Source organism: Camelus ferus, chromosome 8 (assembly GCF_009834535.1).
Source record: "Camelus ferus isolate YT-003-E chromosome 8, BCGSAC_Cfer_1.0, whole genome shotgun sequence".
Classification (NCBI taxonomy): domain Eukaryota; kingdom Metazoa; phylum Chordata; class Mammalia; order Artiodactyla; family Camelidae; genus Camelus; species Camelus ferus.
The window spans coordinates 68093911-68113562 of record NC_045703.1 but is presented as its reverse complement, the minus strand read 5'-3'; the positions used below and the strand labels follow the sequence as shown (position 1 = coordinate 68113562).

Genomic DNA, 19652 nt, shown 5'->3' with positions numbered 1-19652 from the left:
AGGTCACATTCTCAGGTTCTGTATGGACATGGATTTTAGGAGGAACACTATTCAACCCACTACACACCTAATATAATATATAGCATATAATCATAACAAAAGGTTCCTGTTTTATAGATAGTTTAGTTCCATATTTATTTTAATTTTTTAATTTTTGTAGAGTGTTCTGTCATTTGAATAACACACTATCAACATAACTAATCTCCTGCTTCTGACACTGAGATGGTTTCCAGTCTTCACTATTGTGAACGACTCTGGTATGCCTAAACCTTTGAGGTTATCTTTGCCTATTTCCTTGGTATAAATTCTTGTAGCTGAATTATTGGATAAAGAGTATGAACTTTTTTTTAACCACTTTGTTTATTTATCATTTTTAAGGGGAGCAGATAATTAGGTTTATTTATATATTTATTATAACTTTTTATAATGGAGGTATTGGGGATTGAACCCAAGATCTCGTGCATGCTAAGCACATACTCTCTTACTGAGCTACACCCTCATCCCCCAGAGAGTATGAGCATTTTAAAGGCTCATGAGACATCTTGTTTAATCAAATTCCAGAAAGAAGGTCCAATTTACTGCCACCAGGAAGACGGGAGCAAGCCCATTGACAGCATCCTATTCATATAGTACACTAAAGTTTGTTGAAGGTTTGACAGGCAAAGAAATGACATCTCTTCCTTTCTATTTTTATTTTTATGTGAGGCTGCATCCTTTCTGTTGTTGTTGTTTAATGGCTGTTTGTGTCACCTTTTTATGAGCTACCAGTTTAGGCCTCTTACCTCATTTTAACTCTCTCCGACTGTCAGCATTTAGTTCTTACAGTCTCACTCATGAATCTACTGGTCATTCTCACCCCTTTACAGTTTGCTCTGACTAGGAAACTATGCAGACACACTCCCCTGCTTCCTTTCCCCGTTCTTTAGACCATCTCTGAACCTTGTACAGACTTCAATTACTGTCTTTGTTACATCATATCTTAATGTAGCTCCTCGTATCTTATCTTACAGGCTTCTTTCTTTCCAAAGATTCTGACTCCCTTGGGTCAATGTCCATGTCGTCCTTGTGTTTTTGCATCTTCAGCAACTAGCATGGAGACTCAATAAATATTTGTTGGACTGAATTGTTAGATTGTGACCTGGAAATTCTCGCAATTTATTTAGATGGAAATAGCTAAATCAGGAGATCTAAAATAAAGAGGGTCTGTAAATGGGTTTGAATAAAATGCACAGGATTTCATCTTCAAATGTTGTATTTCCACTTTAAATTTTTAGAAGTAGCCTTTTATCCTCCTGTATTTCTCAGCTATATTTCTAAGGTAACAGGCTGTTAGCAAAATCATCTAAATAGGCAAAGTGTTACTGTAGCAGAAAAAAAAAAGCATAATAATTGTAATCATAATGTAATAAACACATAGTAAAGGATTATGACCAGAATAAAACTTGCAATTGTCAAATATTTTCATATTGTTTCTACTGAAATCATTGGCTGTACTTGTAGTAAATACAGCACAAATGTACACAATCTGTAGATTCTGAAATAGATCCCCACTAAAAATTCAAATATGAAAAACAGTCCATCTAACTCTGCTTGAGAAGTGCTCTGAAAAACTAGAAACAAATGGATTTTAAAACATAATCTGAAAAGTTATGAGAACGCTTAAAAATTGCTTTGGCTGCAAGAAACTTCTTATAAACATCTTTTATAAATATTTCTAAATGGTCAAATTTATTTTCACATGAACATCAAAATAAACCATTACCACACATGAGTTTTCTGTTCTGATCGTTTTCCATGCCTTAGGTGCCCTTCATCCCCCCTCATCCCCATTCAGGCTTTTCCCCCTCTCCATCACAGACTATCAAAATGCCGCACACCATGTACCACCCAGCCCAAACCACATTCGCAGGATTATGAATGCCCTTCTTTCCCCCATCATAACCCAAAAGAGTTCTTTCCACCCCCTCTGTGTTCGTGACACACTGTTTTTAGCACTTTCATAGCTCTTAGTAATTCTGCAATATGGTCTAGTTATCTGTGAACATTTTATTTTTTTCCTGTGGATTGTAAACCTCTAAAGAACAGGGGTGAACACGGCAGTCATATGTTAATACTCAAATATTATTTGCGATAATGGTTCTAATAGAGAACATTTGAAGGGCGTACATCTTTACCGTTTGGAGGTTAAAGTAGTTTTTTTAGGCATGTTGGAGAGCTAGCATTTCTGGAGATTCAACGGCCCGCCCGCTTTTAAAGTTACGATGACACTACTGTCTTTATATAAAGGTCTCCCCAGACCCTCTCTAACGCTGCGTGTGAATGCCACGTGCACGGGCTCGTGTGTGCGCGCGCGCACTGCTAATCAACCGCGGTGGCCGCTTTGCGGGGAGAAAATACGGCGCCCTGCAAGCTTCTCCCCCACCCCCTCTTCCCCGCTCCCCATTTCCTAACATCTCCGATCTCCTGAGTTTGCAGTATTATTTTGTCGAAGGTGCTCTGGGGCTCTTCTGAGCGGAATGCAATCTCCGTCCCGCACAGCGCAGCAGTGAGAGGTGCAGGGGTTTTCAGAGTGTGGGTATTTCACAAAACAAATCGAGCGTGTGCTTGCTGCCGTAAAGATGAGCCCGTTTAGGGCAATTTCCAGGTCGCCACGCCGACGGGGCTGGAGTCCGCCCGCGCTGAGGCTGGAGGAGCCATGTCGGCACAGGGATGCAACAGGATTTGGGAGGCGCGGCCGAAAAAGAAAGGCCACCTAGCGGGCTTTGTTTCCGATTCTGGCAGGTTCTCGAGCCAGAGATTTCAAACGTGAAGCCAATCGAAGCACTTCTTCACAATAATTGGAAGGGGAGGGGAGTGACTCATATTACACCAGCCCGTATCTCCCTCCCCGTAACCGCTAAATTGTAGCTTTAAAAGGAAGTGACATGGGGTGGGGAGAGACGTCAGCTGAGGACCACTTTTTTTTTTTTTCCCGAAGGGTCCACCCCATGGGTGGAGTCTCGCTTTTTCTTTCCAGTGTTGGCTGACTTACAGCTCCTATAAACTAGTGGCAATTTCTGCACCCCAGCCTGCTCCCTTTCAGTTTGTGGTTTCTAAGTCCATGTGTCCAGGGCGGCCAGAAAGGAGGTATGTGCGGTGCGTGCGATTTCCAGGCGACTTCACCTCTGGGCGTGGCGGATGTGTGTATCCCTCTCGCTCTCACTGTTATCCTCTCCTTGGCTGGATTTCATTAAAGCCTCTGGAAGGGGTAGGTAAGAAAGAGGAGGCGAGGAAGGCGGAGGAGAAGGAAATCTGGGGACAGTGGGAACGTGGAGGGGCCGCCCTGGAAGGCAGAGCCGGCTTGGCTGCCGCAAAAGGACCATTTCTTTGTGCTCAGCTGGGTGAGCGTACCTGTCTCTGTTGGGATTGCGAGCTGCTGTGCTGGGTTTAATTTCCCCCTGCCCACCCCCCACCCTCCCTCGGGTGGAAGAATTTTCATCTGCCATAGATGAAGCCGGGGAGAAGGTTCCTGTTACAGCTCGGTCCCTTTTGTGTCATGCAACATGTTCTTCCGTCTCTGGCGTTTCTATGGCAACCACAAAAATACTACACCCAATGCAGCCCCGATATAAATCGCTTTATTTGTATTTGCTCCGCGTTTGTTGCTTTCCGCGCCGGTTATGGCCGGGGCTGCTCAGAGGCAGCCTGGCTTCGTGGCTACCCCCTCCTCACCCCCTTTTTGGTTTTTCCCTATCACAGGCGGGCTGGGGGAGGGGAGTTGTCAAGGAAACAGGCATTTGTAATTACCTCTTTATTTACTTACTTTTCAGCCCAGGAGTTTCTTCATCAGATCTAGGAATTAGAAAAAAGAATGATTTGATATTTATGTAAATCTTCCATTATTGGTATTTTTTTGGAAACCTAAACTGTTCTCAAGATGTGATCTTAATGTTGTGATCAAACTAAGAAGGGGTGAGAGTACTTACTTCTTTACAGGAGGTGAGATCCTTGAAAAAAAGTTTGAGAGGGTGTTTGAGAATCAGTGCTGACAGATATGTTACTTTCTGCCCAGGTTTGACCAAAAGTCTAAATGTTTAAAAGAGGGGGCTTTGCTCTAGTCTGAGTTTATTTAGTACAAAATCTAAGTTCACCAAGTATAAGTGAGTAACAAATGGTAACTACCAGCAAGATTCTGTTTTTTGGGCATCATCCTTATACCGGTCACGCTGTCCACTCTCCTTAAAGTGAGGGTCTGTAGACCTCTTTTTCAAAATTGGGAAAGGCTGAACCCATCTGTGATTGTTAGACAAGCATCCTCATTTAGTAAAAAAAAAAAAAAAAAAAAAAAAATCATGGGATAAGGGAGAAAGTGTGCGTGCGCGCGTGTGTGAATGTGTTACGTGTTTGATGTGCGCGGTGTGATGTGTGTGTATGCAGTTGGGCAGGGACAAAAGGGACAAGTCGAGCCCCAAGTTAAAACTACTGAATCTCCTTAATATCCTCTATGGAAAAGCATCATCTACCGAGTAATAAGCAAAGTTAAATGTGATTAAATCAAGTGACACATCTGTTGAAAAGTCATAGTCCAAATGGGCTTATTAACAGGTAGGAGTCAAATTGATGCTTTTATCCACTACCTCTGAGGAACTGTTTGAAAACAGGCGTGATTCTTTTAATGGATATCCTGAATTACCAGATTAGCATTTATAAGACAGATCAATAGTAATCTCATCCTTGATTCTTAAATTTATCTGTAGTTTTAGGTAAAGATTTGTGAAGGTGGCTTGGCCCTCCCAGTGCCTTCCTGCTATGAAGCCAAAAGCATGACTTAGAAACCGCAGAGTAACCCCTCTGAGGGGAAGCAGGAAGATGGGGTGGTTTCATGAGGTTCTTTCTGTTTGCCGAGATCCTTATCTAAACACATGGTTGTCTATAACTTGTACAACTTAGTATAGTGCAAGAGGCCTTAAGTATTTCAGATACAAAAGTTATCTAAAAACGGGGCATGGCACAAAACTAACAAGAACTAAATAAAGCTAAAGACAAGAAAACTAGTCAAAAAAGCATGAAGCACAGAAAAGTGTCATTAAAAAATAGGACTCTCATTTGGAAAAGCATGTGTTAGGACAGATAAACAGTTGGCTTGTAGATTTTCAATGTGTGCAGAGTGTGGAAAGCAGTCATGCTAAGTTACTGTGTTTCCAGCCTGAAGAGGGTCCTCAAGGATGTAGGTTTACCATGTGACCTGGTGGAGCAGATGGACAGGGTGTAAGTCAAAGTCTACAATGTGGGCACTCTTGAGTTTCCAAACCTAGGAGTTTCACAACAGAAAGCCTTGTGGGATGGAGTTCAAAGGACAAGTAGCAAGGATTGTTTGGAAGTTCAGCCCAAAATAAAAATGAATAAAAAATCACTGTCCTATAATTGGACCCTGAATAGAAGTTGAAAATATAATTACCAGAGTTGACCTGGGGAAAGTCAATGGAGCAATAGATGCAAAGCAAATTCAAGGTCTGATAAAAGGGGCTGGATGGGGGTGATGTGGAGGAAATCACCTCTGAAGTCGGAGTCAGTCGGCACTGTATTGGGATTTCATGGCTCTGACCTGGGTGCTGTGAAGTCTGTGAAGAAAATAGAAGTTGTAGTCTGTGCTCTCAAGTTTGAAATCCACCAAACAGGGTGACGGCAAGTGTCGAAGGGCACACAGCTGGAGAGAAGGAGGCAAGGCAAGAGGGAGATTAGAATTGGGATGCGGTTAGTCTGAGAAGACTATCACAGGGATGAAGGCCTTGAAGGTTTGAAGGGAGGAGACAGACAATTCAAGGGGAAGAGGCAGAGGTGTCCAGGTCCCAGGGATGGGTTGTGGCTCAAGGTCCTTGTCTCAAGCAGGGAGAAGTCCGTCTGACTTTAGTGTGGAAACCAGGCAGGAGCTCTCTGTGCTGGTGGAAAGAACTAGTAGCGATTCAGGGACAGAATTTCCTTTAAATCAGATCAGGACCGGTAGAAAAGAAAGATTATGTGAGTAGGAGGCAGAATCCTCCCTAATCCGATTATTTTTGAGTTGAAGCTCAAGAAGTGAAGGCCAGACTTAAATCAGACTTTAAACAAGTCAGAAATTTGGGACAGGGAACTCCACACACACCCACAACGTCATGCTAATAATACTGACCATTGCCATTGCTTTAAATTGTGGGATGCTCAGATGAGCGTTTGGCAGACTGACTATGTTTCGTGCTGTATTCTGGAAAGGAGATATAATGGGCATGGGAGACACTCCATTCACAGTTCTGAATGGTTTGTGCACCTAAAGGTTCATATGTAATCAAGCCTGACTTAATAACCATCTAACGTGACCCAGAGCCTGAGCAATTCTAATTCAATCATCTGTGTTCAGGACAGAGTCTATTTGGAAAGGAAGTTTTGGAAATCTGAAATTTAGCTTCACATATGGACCAGGGAGGATCACTGCTAAGGCTGTGAGAAAGAGGACGCTTACATCATGGACTTGTTCTTTTAGCAGTATTCATTGTGCACTTATTATGTGCCAAGTGCTGGGGACACCACTGGGAGTAAGACATATATTGTGTAAGTAGCTACAGTTTTCAAACATCTGAAGGGTTTTTAAGGGAGAGACCTTGACCAGCTGATCTCCATTTTCTCCTAATGACTAAGAGGAAATGTCTTCAAATAAGAGCAATTTTTGGTGACCGTCATCATGGAACAATCTATCTGACCTGTCTTCCTTTATTTTTCAAAACACACTCATGCTGCACAAAGATTTCCTACCCGTGTTCGTTTTCGTTACTCCAATCTGGTTTGCTTTCCTTCTTCCTTTGACCCTGAGTCCCACCTTTCAGTCACCATTTATTCATTCATTCATACATCCAGTTATTCGTTCGCTCAACAAATGAGATTTGGTATCATGTGTCAGGCACTGTGTAATATTATGGATCTAGCAAGAAGTAAGAAACTATTTCTCCCCTGAGGACGCTCAGAAACGAGCAGGAAGACAGCTGTAGAAACAGCTCCTTAAGCCAGAGGTATTTTTTTTTTATTTTTCTGGTTTTTTTTTTTAAATTTATTAAACTACAGTTGATTTACAGTATTGTGTTAGTTGCAAGTGTACAGCTTCAGATTCTTTTCCATTATAGGTTTTTACAAGATATTGAATATAGTTCCATGTGCTGTACAGTAAATCCTTGTTGTTTATCTGTTGTTATATGCTCAAAAAACCGGAACTCCCCAGTGGTTTTCAGCGGGGAGGGGGAGTTTTCACAGGCAAAATTTGGGGTGTGCCAGTGTCTTGTGCTTAGCCTGAAGTTGCCATTCTCCACCAGGGTGGGGGGCCTTAGTTCCCGCAGAAGAATTTGAAGATACTGTTATGTGTGTCCCTTGACTAGGAGCCAAGATCCTGCTTCAATAGCTGCACTGTCATTTCTTGATTGCTCCTCCTTCGTTTCTGCCTTCCCTGCCTTCCCTGATTAGCAACTGTTCCAGTCTGCTCTTTGGAACTCAGGGAAGTCTAGGAGGCTGAAGCCTTTATCCTGCAAGTAAGAAACGGGGGACGCGGAAAGGCTCTTGTGCCCTGGAGGGCCCCACAGAGTCCCACTCAGTTTCAATGGCATTAGGTACTTCTTTCATTGAATAATTTTATACAGAGATCGTTCTGGGCAGCGAGGGAGAAAGTGCTTAGTGGTGGACTGTTTATTCCATAATTTTCCTCATTGGTGGAGCTTATGCCTGATGTCAGTAAACGTGCTGATTAACTAAATAAGAGAAGTGAGCTTTCCACCCTTGAGACACAGAGGCACAGAGTTCAGAAGGCTTGTCCATTCTCTTTCTGAAAAGTCTAAACTGACTGAGAGTTCCTTGTAGACTTCCACGGGACTATAGGTCCCTCCAGGTGGACTCAAAGTACAGTGTTTTTAAAAGAGAAACTCTCACCACATCAAAATTTTATATGCCCATTGTTTTCTTAGATAACCTCTATTACTAGATTTCACATAAGATGATGCAAGTACGTGTTGCAAGGTCTGTGACAAAACCAGGTGAGTTTCAACACTTTAAACCTACACACCCCGAATAAATAACATCAAAGCCTTGTTGCAGCACCTCATGCTGTACTGGAGCTCCTCTCGGCAGAATTGTTTTATCCCATGTAATTTCTACCTTCAGCACAGAAATTATGCTGGCGACACAGTCAAGTTCATCTGGAATACCACTCTCCAGAGCTCGCCTGACCTTCAGAGAAAACGTTTAGCAAATCCCCCTTCTTCTTTGCTATTTTGATTTCAGATGAGATCAGCTCCTCCCTTCTGCTGGAAGTTGTTCCAGATGTCTCTGGTCGGCACAGATCTCTCCCCTCAGACCCCGGGTTGTGCACAATAGCCGATTCATGGTCATTTCTATGTAGGATCCTACGAGAGAAGAGGCATATTTTGTACTTAGTGGGAGTTTGAAACTGGACACTAAAACTACTGCAGGGGATTATTCCCCAGTCTGGGGGTGACAGACGCCATCAGGGATGCTGGGGTGACCGGCCAACCTGTAGGATATATGTGAGCGTGGACAGCAGCCCACCTGTGCTGGGGGCATCCTCTGTGCCAGCCTGTTACACAGACTTCACATCTGTCAGTTGCCTTTATCCGCATAACCAACTAAGCAGGTAAAAACTGTTACCACTTTCCATTTTGCAGATAGAGAAAGTAAAGATTAGAGAGAATAAGTTACTCACCTAGTATCATAATAAGTAACAGAGCTGAGATTTGACCCAAGACCCCCCCCCCAACCCCCATCTCACTGGTGTTGGATTTGTCCATCGGTGCCCAGGGCCGGCCCGGTGCCTCAGACAGAGCAGACGTTCAGCAGGTATTTCTGCAGCAGTGAACGGCTCACTGCCGTGTGGACCTCTCCGTGCCTTTCATCCTAGTTTTCAGGAGCTTCAGAAATACTGGAAGAGAGAGAAATATTTTAGAACTTGGGGGAAAATGAATAGTAGGACTTGTAAGACAGGCTACTCTAATAGTTTTCAGGGAACTTTGTTGTTTTGTTGTGGTTTAGCCAGCGAGGTGATGTGGTGGGGGAAGGGAAAGGGCTCTGTGATTAAAATATTCAGGTGACAATAGAGGTCATACATCGAGTTAAATACAGATTGTCCTCAAGACCAGTTTTTGACCAAGGACTGAACTTTGCCGAGAAGTTGCCCTTCAGGATGCCTGCTTTGGCTGCCTGCTCCCCAGGCCGTGGGTACATGGAGTCAGACTTTCTTTTCTGCTGTCAATTGTCAGCAAATCTATTAGCGAGTTTAAAGCAGAGTATTATCTGAAAAGATAATACTTATCTTAGTGCTTATCTCAGACAAACTTTGAGAGGAAAATGGGAGGAATGAATTGACCCAGGAGTGAGTTTGGTCTTTTTCCCTGTGAGCTGTCACCTCTCTGGGGGCAGAGGTTAACCCAGGCTGATGAAATTTTAAAGAGTCTGTTCGAGCACTTCCCAGGATGCTGCAGCCATCAACACACAATCAGTGCAAGCACCTGAAACTTCCTGCTGGGTCCTGGTGTAAGTAATTCTGGCTCCTTCCCCCTGCCATGGGGGAGCGGAGGTTGAAAGGAGATACGGGAGCAGCTTCCTTCCCCAGATGTGTATAACCCTTTGGGCTTATTTCCTAAATCTTTGGCCTCTGTTCTCCTGACATTCTTGCTCAAACCTGTTCATAAAAGTCACTCTTCCCAGATGCGATCACGTTATATGACAATTCCTTACAGTGCGATCCTATCACTGCCCTGAGGGCTTCTCATCAAAGTTTCCAGAGCTGAGGGGAATGCCTGGCACTGATTGGGTGTTCGAGCCTAGGGAAAGGGGGGCACAAGAGATCCGAGGTCCTGTTTGTCTAATCGGAGGGCCTTCCAGCCTGGGACCTCCCCGGACTGACGTTCCTTTACGGCAAGTTCTTCATCGCTGCACTGTTGACTTTTGGGGTCAGATAGCTCTTTGTTGTGGGGCCATCCTGTGCATTGTAGGCTGTTTAGCAGCATTCCTGGCTTCCATCCTCTAGATGCCACCGCCACCCCACCAGTGACAGCCAGAAATGTCCCAGACATTGCCCAATGTCCCCTGCAGGGGTAACATGGCCTGCAATTGGGAACCAGGGCTTTAGGGAATTCCCACATCGGAGCCTGCGGGGTCGGCTGCCTGAGCCGAGCAAGCCCATCCCTCCAAGTTTACAAAGATGAGTCCCAACCAGAGGGGCCTTTCATTCACCGAAATTAATAAAGAGAGCGGAGTGGTAACGTAACAGTTAAATAAGTGAAGGGCAGACTACTAACTGGAGGGTATTCAAAGGTTAAGTGTCCTTTCTCTGGCAAACCTGCATGGAGAGTCACCTTGTCACCCAAGGCTGCAGGAGGGAGCTGGGTGGGGCTGGGTGGGCTTCTCTGAACTCTCTTTAAGGAGATCCTGCCCTGGGCTCTGGCTTAGCCCTGGTGGCCTCAACTCAGGGTGGAAAGAACCCCTCAGGTGGGATTGGTTAACATATGTAAAGAAGGAATTGGGCTCAGCAGATCTGACCTGCTGGGATTTGCTGATTTTCCCTGGCTTCCTGGGGCTTCACTGGGAACCACATGCCTCACACCCAGGTCTCACCAGTAACTCATTGCCTCTGAGCCCCGACCCCCAGTCTCTGTGCATGTTCCCAGCGTCTCCCTCCCTCCCTCCCGTCTGGTCTCCTGCACTTCCCGCCCAGCTCACCTGGACCTGCCCCTGCTTTGGGTAAGACCTGCTCCCCCCGCCCGGGGCCTGGGGTTACTGGGTGCTGGATCACTGCTATGTCCCTTCCTTTTGTTGGTCCCCTCCCTTCCCCGCTCCGGGCCTGAAAGATGGGGGTGAGAGGGCAAGTCTGTTATTCACACTGCCCCCGCAATTCCAGAATCCTCTGACAGCATTTCTGAATCCTTGCACCCACCCTCCTATTGGCTGGGCACTGAGGGGACACACGTGACCCAGACAGGGTCACCGTCCAGAGACAAGACAGAAACCTAAGGCTATCATTTGAATACACTGGGAGGAGAGCGCCATGCTCTGGGGAAGCACGGAAAGGGGAACCCCCGACGCCCCACCCAGGCTGGGGCTTCAGAAATGCTTCCTGGAAAAGCGTATCACCCCTCCGGCAGGTCTGGGGTGCTCATTTCCTGGAGGGCAGGATGGGAATCCAGAAGTGATCAGAGCTGGGAGGTCGTGCCATGTGGTTCACTGGACAGCGGGGACGGCTAGGTGTGGTGACCGCGTCCCTGGGCCAGTCTGGAGACCTGATCTGGGCTGTGGCGGCAGGAGGCAGGGAGAGCCCAGTCAGGCTGGTGCCATGGTCTGGGAGACTGAGGTGGAGGGCCCTGGCCGGTCCTGGAAGGAGGATGCAGAGGAAGGAGCCGCGGGACTCTGTAACTGGTTGTGCTGGCCTGTCTGACGGTGTGGGACAGAAGCAGCCTTTCCTGTGATAGTCTTCACGAAGGGTCACTTCTGTGACGCTTTGTAACGTAGTCATTCATGCACTTTAATGATAACCTTCTTTACTCAGCATTTACTGCCATGTTGTGTGCTCTGCCTGCCCCTTCTCGTCCTCACTCCAGCCTTGGGGAGGTACGAATATTTTCCTCTAGTCTGACTTGAAACCGAGGCCCAGATTGGTCAGCTTGTACTTTCCTAAGTCACAGAAACAGGAATACTTGTTTGCGGAGCAAAGACTGTGACTTTTGATCTATAAAGAATGATAAAATTATCACATTTACTTGTACAGTGTATTCTTTCCCACAATTTCCCCAGATCGTCTCTTAGGGTGAAAGGATTTCCATCACTTCAAAATGTGCAGAAATTCATCGTAACCTCCCAAATCATGTGGAAGTTACCTAAGACCAAACTATATAATGAAAGTTTTGTGATGTCACCACCTCATTTGACCTCCATTTCTAGAAGAATACAACGTTAAGGGGAACCAGGGAGAGAGGACCACAGAGATACTTTAAATGTGCCTGATGATTTTAATTATTTATATTGGTTCCAATTTTAGCCAGATTGGCACTTCCTTCCCCCTTCCTCCCACTCCTTCTGTCTTTTCAACGGCTCAGCGGTGATTCGTCTTTGAGACAGTTCGGTTTCAAAACTGTCTCTCTGGCTTGACTCCTGAACATGGGCTTTGTGAGACTGGGGTCAAACTGTGTCCTGTGGGTGCTGGGCAGGCCCTGAACTGCAATTTACTAATAATGGTGGCATCAGGGGAAAAAAACCCTGCCTGCCTCTTTGGGCGGGGAGAAGGCCTGGTACTCAGGGTGTCCTGCTCTGGTCAAAGGCCACAGGAACGTCTCATCGATAAGCTGGAAACCTCCTGGTGTCCTTCTGTAGACCCTCTCTGCTGGGCCAGGTAGACTTGGGGGCCCCTGAGGACTGAGGGGAGCAGCACCCAGTAGAGGCGAGCGGGGCTGGGTCACAGCCTGGGTTGGCCCCAGCCATGGGACCTCGGGCTCCTTGAGACCAGGGACTGTCTACCAGGAAGTGGCCTGCCACATCCGGGGTCCTTAGTTTCCTGATCCCATCTGAGAGGAGTCCAGGACAGATGCAAACTTCTTCAAACACCCCATCCTGGGGCCGTGTTGGCAGAGTGCCTGCGGGTGTGCCGAGCTGTGGGGGGACCTGGGCCCAGCTCACTCAAGCTTCAGTTTTGCCAAAAGCTCCAAGGGAAAAGGATTTTTAAAAAGAAAAGCGACACGGACATGCCATGATCTAACACAAAGTTGACGTGAACTATTAAGACAAAACTGAAGACTTTTCACACTGGGTAGTTTGGGTGGCTTACGGCCACAGCTCCAGAACCTTCAGTCTGTTTTCTCTGCTGAAGCAGGTGTTCCTGTGGACATTTTTGAGAATACGACTGAGCTGATCTCCAAATGACTGTGGGAAGGCACGGTAGATGTATAGTCCTGCCCCGCAACCCCCTTTCCCACTCTCCAAAGCTGAGTCTGGGAATGGGATGGGGTGGGGTGGGGTGGGCAGGACTGGAGTCATCACGGAGAGTTTGCCTGCCTGCACTGTTTTCTCTTCTGCGTCTGTCTCTTCCTGGTGGTCTCATCGAGGGAGGGCTGCTTGGCCCTCTCCTTTTTTGTCTGTCTGGTCACCCACCCTTTGGAGCCTCCCCTCCTTGTCTGGAGGAATCTCTTCTCTTGAGGAGCCCAGCTCTTGTTTTCTTTCTGACCTCTCTTCCGCTCCCTCTGGACTATCTTAACCATCTCTTGGGTAAGGAATCAACTCTTACTGCTTGTTCATACCTGTTATCTTATCACCGTTTTTGTGGTTAATTATCCTTCTGTTCTCACGTAGCCTTCTTTCCTGGGTTTATATTTTGAAATCTGAACAAAACTGTTGAGCACGTGGAATTTGCCAGTTCAGACACTAACAAGCTATGGGAAGGTGGCTGTCACTTTAAGGGTCTCACACTCCCTAGGGAGCCTGAAGGATAACCTCCCCCAGGCGTCTTGCAGGAGGCGTCTCAGTGTTCTCAGTAAGAGATGGAAAGAGAGCCCAGTACGTAATGACCCCAGCAAACCACTGCATTTTTCCTTTACAATAAGCTGATGGAGGAGAAAAAATCTGAGCCGTGGACTTTGCCCAGGGACAAGCAAACCATTGTCATTTTTCTTTTTGGATGGATTAGAGAATGAGGAGGAAGAGTCGGCCTCTTCCGTGCGTGTGTGTACGTGCGTGCATGTGTGCGTGCATGTGTATGTGCATGCGTACGTGCGTGTGTGTACGTGCGTGCGTGTGTGTGCGTGCGTGTACACGCTTTTTTTAAAACCATGTTATTAAGCCTGGGATTCAAGTGTCACTAGACCCAACATTTCTCAGTAGTCACTTGAAATGGAAATAGTGCTGGTAAATTAACTACACTTCAATTAAAAATTAAATAATGCTGTCAAATTATCAAAGTGCTTTGGGGTCTGTGCATAAGTACTGCCACCAATTCCTCAGAAATTCATCCAGAATATTTGTGTGACTCAGGAGTTGAGATTGGCACTCTGGGGTCAGAGTAGAGAAAAGGTACTCTGACCGCAGGGCGTTTGTCTAATTCAGGTTAAACCGGCAAGTCTGCTAAAACAGATCCCCTTTAAGAGATGGTGAAGCATCCAGTCGGGGACAGTCAGCCATGTGGAACACAGCTCCAGATCGGAGGTAGAAAGCGAGAAACATGATTGTCAAAGCCTCTGTACATTAGACTTAATCTGATTTATCCGGAACCTACTTAGCACGCAGAACGCTGAAATCACCGGCTTAACGAGCTTGGTTGTCCGTCTTCCTGGGTCAGTGGTGGGAAAGCAATGATGGAGAGGAAGGTAGGAAAAGAAAGAACAGCGAGCGAGCTAAAAATATTACTACTGGTGGGGACCGTCACTGATGAACAGCAGAACCGTCGCCCTGAGCCGTCCGTGTTGTGCTGTGGCCAAAGTGCTTCATTTATGGAGGCAGGAGAGTCTGGGTGACGCTAGGAAGATTGTCACTCCAAACACGAGTTCAGGCAGCTTTCTCTTTTGGCAACTTAAGCTTTACCTTTTAGCTTTCCAGAAAATTCTTTGATTCAGAACGCGTCCTCTGGCTGTCACAGGTGAGGAAGGAGATGCTGTGCTAGGGTCACGGGGCCTGCAGCCTGCCCCCAGCCTGGCCGTCCTTCCAGAAGCTGTGCTCTGAGCTGATCTTCCAAGCATGAGGTGGAGTCAGCTCTCTACACTGAAAGGGAGAGAGTGGGGAGGTTAATCCAAGGCTGGAAGAGTGAGCGGGCAGGAGCCGGCAGAGGAGGCCCTGGTGATTGGCACAGGTGCTCAGCCTTCGATGTGGAGTTGGGAAACACAGCCACGGGTCCTGTGAAGGGAGGACACGGCCGCCTGGGGCAGGACCACCTCTCTGTCCCTGAATTCCCATCTCAGTGGCAGCGTCTCAGCTGTGGTCTCGACCTGGCCTGTCTGTTGGCATCACTCGCCTCGGACCAGCTGATCGAGTCTCTGGTTCCTTGCTTTTGTTTAAGTTTCCTAGGGGACAAGCTGGGAGAACTGGGAGAACTGGGACCACATGCTGGAAGGAGGGTGACTAGCAGGAAAGTGACGGGACAAAAAGAAAGCCAGAGGCAGGACAAAGGTGGCGGTGATGGTGGCCACGATGATGACGATGATGATGGCAGCCACATTTAATATGAAAATGTACCAGACAGGGTGCTAGAAACAGCAAGCCCTCCCCACAGCCCCATGAAGTAGGAACCATTACTGTCTCCATTTTACAGATGAGAAGACTGAGGTTAAGTAACTTGCTGAAGGTTGTAGAGCCGCTGAAGGTTGTAGAGCCCCTGAAGGCAAACCAGCTCCTGGCTCTTGGTGCTGCCTGTGCACGGCGGAGCCTCTTCAGATGCTCAGTATTCAAATTCCGTGTAGTGAGAGCAGAGCCGGAGCCCCAGGCCTCCCTCAGAACTAAAGACAAAGGGCGCAAAGAGGATGAAGCCAGCGGCAGGGACTTCCCTTATGTCTGATTTTGTTTTATTTTTCTCTTGGATTTTACTTTAATGGTGTGGAGGAAAGTTATGCTAGAAAGAATCTGGAAGCTTCTGTTATCTCTGACCAACTATTTCTAGAAGAGAAGCAGAGTTAAATCGCTGGCGTTTCCGCATTCAGGATGGCTGGTAACAGTGCCTTAGGAGCTGGAGTTAGGGGAGCTAAACTGTCTCCGCCTGCCCGTGGGCTTTGTTCACGAGGATGCCCTGATCTGGCTGCAGCGCAGCAGCCCTGTCCCGCTGACACTGTGGTCGTGTTACTAACGCGCCAGAAGGCAGGCGTTCCCCCGTAGCGGTGTGGTGGGTGTGGTTCGAGTCGTTTGTATTATGGATATGTATTAACCACCCGTGGTGGCCAGGTCCATGCTGGACTCTGGATACCAAACGAAAAACCCTTGGGCGCCTATGGAATTCAGATTTGTGGGAAGGCAGACGTACACAGGAAGGGAAACCACGTTTCCTGATGCCACGTGGCCTGGGTTCGCACGGAATTTTTTACATCATTTACTCACATGTTGTCAGCTTCACTGCACCGTGGTTAAGTCCTACAGTGCTGAGCCTAACAGTCGGTGTAGCAGAGATCGTGAGGAGACAGAGACAGATGCTTGTGGGGAGGCAGCTGGGTGGTACAGGTGAGGGCAGCGCTTTGAAGGATGCACACACATTTGGCAAGTCAGCAATGCTGGGGGTGGGGGGCATCGGCAGATGGGACAAGATGCAGGTCTCAGAAGCGTGAACGCGAACGCTGTTCAGAAAATTCCAAGAGCTGGGACCACCCTGCCTGGTGGACCCTCATCCCGCTTTTTACTCTGAAAATACCGTGCATTTCAGGAGAGTAGCTGTTAGCCTTCAATTTTATCATTTACTTTTTTCAGTTGTTCTTGCCTATAGCATAGACAGTGCCTGAGGTCACTTGGTGTCTCCAACCCCCAGGATTGTGCCTGAATAAATATTTGTTCTAGGAGTGAAAAGCATCCTCTCGGAAAGGGGCTAAGAGAAACGGACACCACGGTGGGAGTGCCTGCCACCCACAAGGCGTGGGCTTTGAGGTCCGTCCCACGAGTCAGTTGCCTGTTCCTTGGTTTTGCGGAGTGGTGTTCCATCATAGGGATAAACCACGTCTGGTTTATTTGCTCACCTGGTAGTGGACGTTTGGATGTTTTTCAGCTTTCATCTAATTTTAATTTTTTTTTAGTACTTTTTGGGGGCAGTTATTATGTTTATTTATTTATCATTTTTTAATGACGGTACTGGGGATTGAACCCAGGACCCTGCCCATGCTAAGCACTGCACTGTACCACTGAGCTATACCCTCCCCGCATCTAATGCTGAATTTACTACTTTTATTTCTGATCTAAAGTACGGATTCTCAGAGCTGAAACTGGGGAACCAGGTGCATTAGTTCTTGATTTCCGTCTCGATGGTTCGTTTGCCGTCCACCCAGAAAAGGTGAAGTTTTCGGTGTTGCCAGACTGATGACCCCATTTCTTTTCCTTCAATTACTTATCTCCCCACTGATTTCATTAACTAAATGACGCTTTTGGCGATTCTCCAGATTTCATTCACGAGCTCTCTCTGTACTGTCTGCTGTGTGCGGGCCCCACGCTGGCTCTCGGGGACACGGGGAGCCCCCAGCCACCACGCCGGCCTCACGGAGCCCTGCCCCGGGGGGCTTTGGGAGCATCCGCTCTGGATGGCCGGTAAAGGGCAGCAGATTCTGCAGCTCTCGTGCATTTCTTTCACGTACTTGAGCCCTGAAATTTCACCCGAATTTAATTGCAGGGCATTGGCCTTAGCAAATACAGTCTATCCGGACTTTGGGAGTAGCAGTGATAGTAATGAACAGAAATAGAATACTCAATCTCGGGTATTCAAAGCAGCCTTACATTAAGGGGGAAAAAATCTTTGATCTGTTAAAGATTTCCTCTTCTTAAGTCAACGCCTGGAATGTGGCTACAGCGCTGTTGGTCTGAGTGTGGCGGTGGTAGGGAGGGGCGAGTGGAGTTCCCTTGGTCCTTGACACTGCCTGGAAAACTGAGGGAAGACTGACATCCTTACCGCCTTTGCCCTCAGGCTGTACTCAGGATCAACAGTGAGGTCCCATCCTACCTCCATTTGAGGCCCCGCCTCACAGATCACGCCAGTTCAGGAGGACCCACTCTGCACCCCTACAGCGCCCTGGCTGGCTCCACCCTGACACCGGCAGACCTGGGCACCCAGGTCTTGCTCTCTTCCTTGGGAGAGGGGAGCACCTTTTTCCTACAGGCTGGAACTGCTCCCCGCCCCGTTCATGCCTTCACTCCAACAACGCCGGGACAAGGGGTTACATCACACATGGACTGAGGGCTGACTGTTCTTGTGGTTTGTCTTCTGTAGGGTCAGGAGTTTGTTTTGTTTTGTTTTTTAAACAACTAGGAGATATAACTGACCTGTCATAAAGTTCACCCATGTTTAAGTGTATGATTCAGTGACTTGTAATGTATTCAGTGGTGCAACCATCACCGCTATCGACTTCTAGAACATTTTCATCACCTCTTATCCATGAGCATGCCCCACCCCCCACCCTCCAGCCCTGGACAGGCACGGGCTACTTGTCTATAGATTTGCCTATTCTGGGCATTTCAAATAAACAGAATCATACACTATGGAATGTGTGACTGGTTTCTTTCACTTAGTGTCACGTTTCTGAGGGTCATCCACGCTGTAGCTTGTATCAGTAGCTCATTCTTTTTTGCGGCTGGATAATATTCCATGATGGGGCTCTCCATGGGTCAGTTTTTTGGTTTTGTTTATCCACATAACAGCTGATAGACATTAGGACTGTTTCCATCATTTAAAAATCTTTTTATTTTTAATTTTTTAAAAATTTTATTGAGGTATAGTTGATTTACAATGTTAGTTTCAGGTGCAGAGTGATTCAGTTACTCATATACATACATACATGTATCTGTTTTTTTCAGATTCATTCCCATTATATGTTATTATAAAAAACTGAATGTAGTTTCCCGTGCTATACAGTAGGTCCTTGTTTATCTATCTTATACATAGTAATGTGGATCTGTTAATCCCAGACCCCTAATCTATCCCTCCCCTCTTTCCTCAGAGCTGTTTCCATCTTTCAGCTACTGTGAATGTTGCTGCCATGAACGCTCATGCACAGGGTTTGTGTGGACTTAGTGTCTTCATTTCTTTTGGGCAGCCGCCTAGCAGTGGAATGTCTGGGTCATTCGGTGACTCTGTTTAACATCTGAAGACCTGAGCGAGGTGTTTCATCACTTCCCCAAGCTCCTCTGAGGCCAAGGGAGCATAGAACTCTGCATAGATGCTGCAGATTTTCAAATCCAAGTCTCTTTACTGTTCAGACCTCTATCAAAATGTCCTCATCGGATCCATGTAGGAGACTTTTATGTGTGAGATACCGCAGGAAAGGAACGAAGAAGGAGGGTGCCAGGAGGGTGGCTGGTTCAACTCAGGGAGTGGCGATTATGCGGGGTTTCATCTGGGATCTGGGGCTGTGTCCCCCCCAGCCTGGAGCGTGTGGGGGCTGGAAGTGCCATGGGGCTAGCTGGTGCCCGCGGTTTGCTGGGTGTGTGCAGCAGCTTGTGCTTTTGTCCTGACAGTTTTAGGGCTCTCACTGTTTTGAGTCCAGGCGTTGTATTTCCAGAGCTCTCCACTCTTGCCAGGATGTGCTTTCTGAGAAAGTCGGAAGTCCTTTGAAGAGCGTTATCTGAAACCAAAAAGCACTTGCTTTTAGTACTGAATGCGTTTGTGTTGTTGTTGTTGTTCTGTCATTTGAGTCAGTATTTACTCATCTTGAAGAATTAAATGACTGTTAGAATAAAGCTTAGATCAAGGATGGAAGGAGCCAGTCTCCCGGTAGTAAACCATGTGCTAATGTCTACTTTCCTTGGGAAGGACCAGTTGAAAGGGTCCCTGAGGTCTCGTAAGAATGTACGTTCCCCCATATTCCCCGATACTTAGTTATTTCTTACTGTGTACAGAGGAGTGACAGAGCTGTAAAGAACATAATCATGAAAAAAAGTTAACCAGTGGATTGTATATATTTATATTTCACTTTAATATTTTTGGATATTTC

General features: G+C 46.8%; 1 protein-coding gene across 6 annotated transcripts in view; it reads left to right on the top strand.

Annotated features, from left to right (window-relative positions):
- The first annotated feature begins 2976 nt into the window (after positions 1-2976).
- Positions 2977-19652, top strand: part of AGPAT4 (1-acylglycerol-3-phosphate O-acyltransferase 4) — a 106893-nt gene continuing 90217 nt past the window's right edge. For 2 of the 6 annotated variants that reach the window (XM_032485304.1, XM_032485301.1), the window contains exon 1: positions 2979-3126. The gene's annotated coding sequence lies outside the window, so the exon portion shown is untranslated. Of the gene's footprint in view, positions 3248-19652 lie in introns of all 6 variants that reach the window. The other 4 variants (XM_014554464.2, XM_032485303.1, XM_032485305.1 and 1 more) reach the window with 4 other exon arrangements.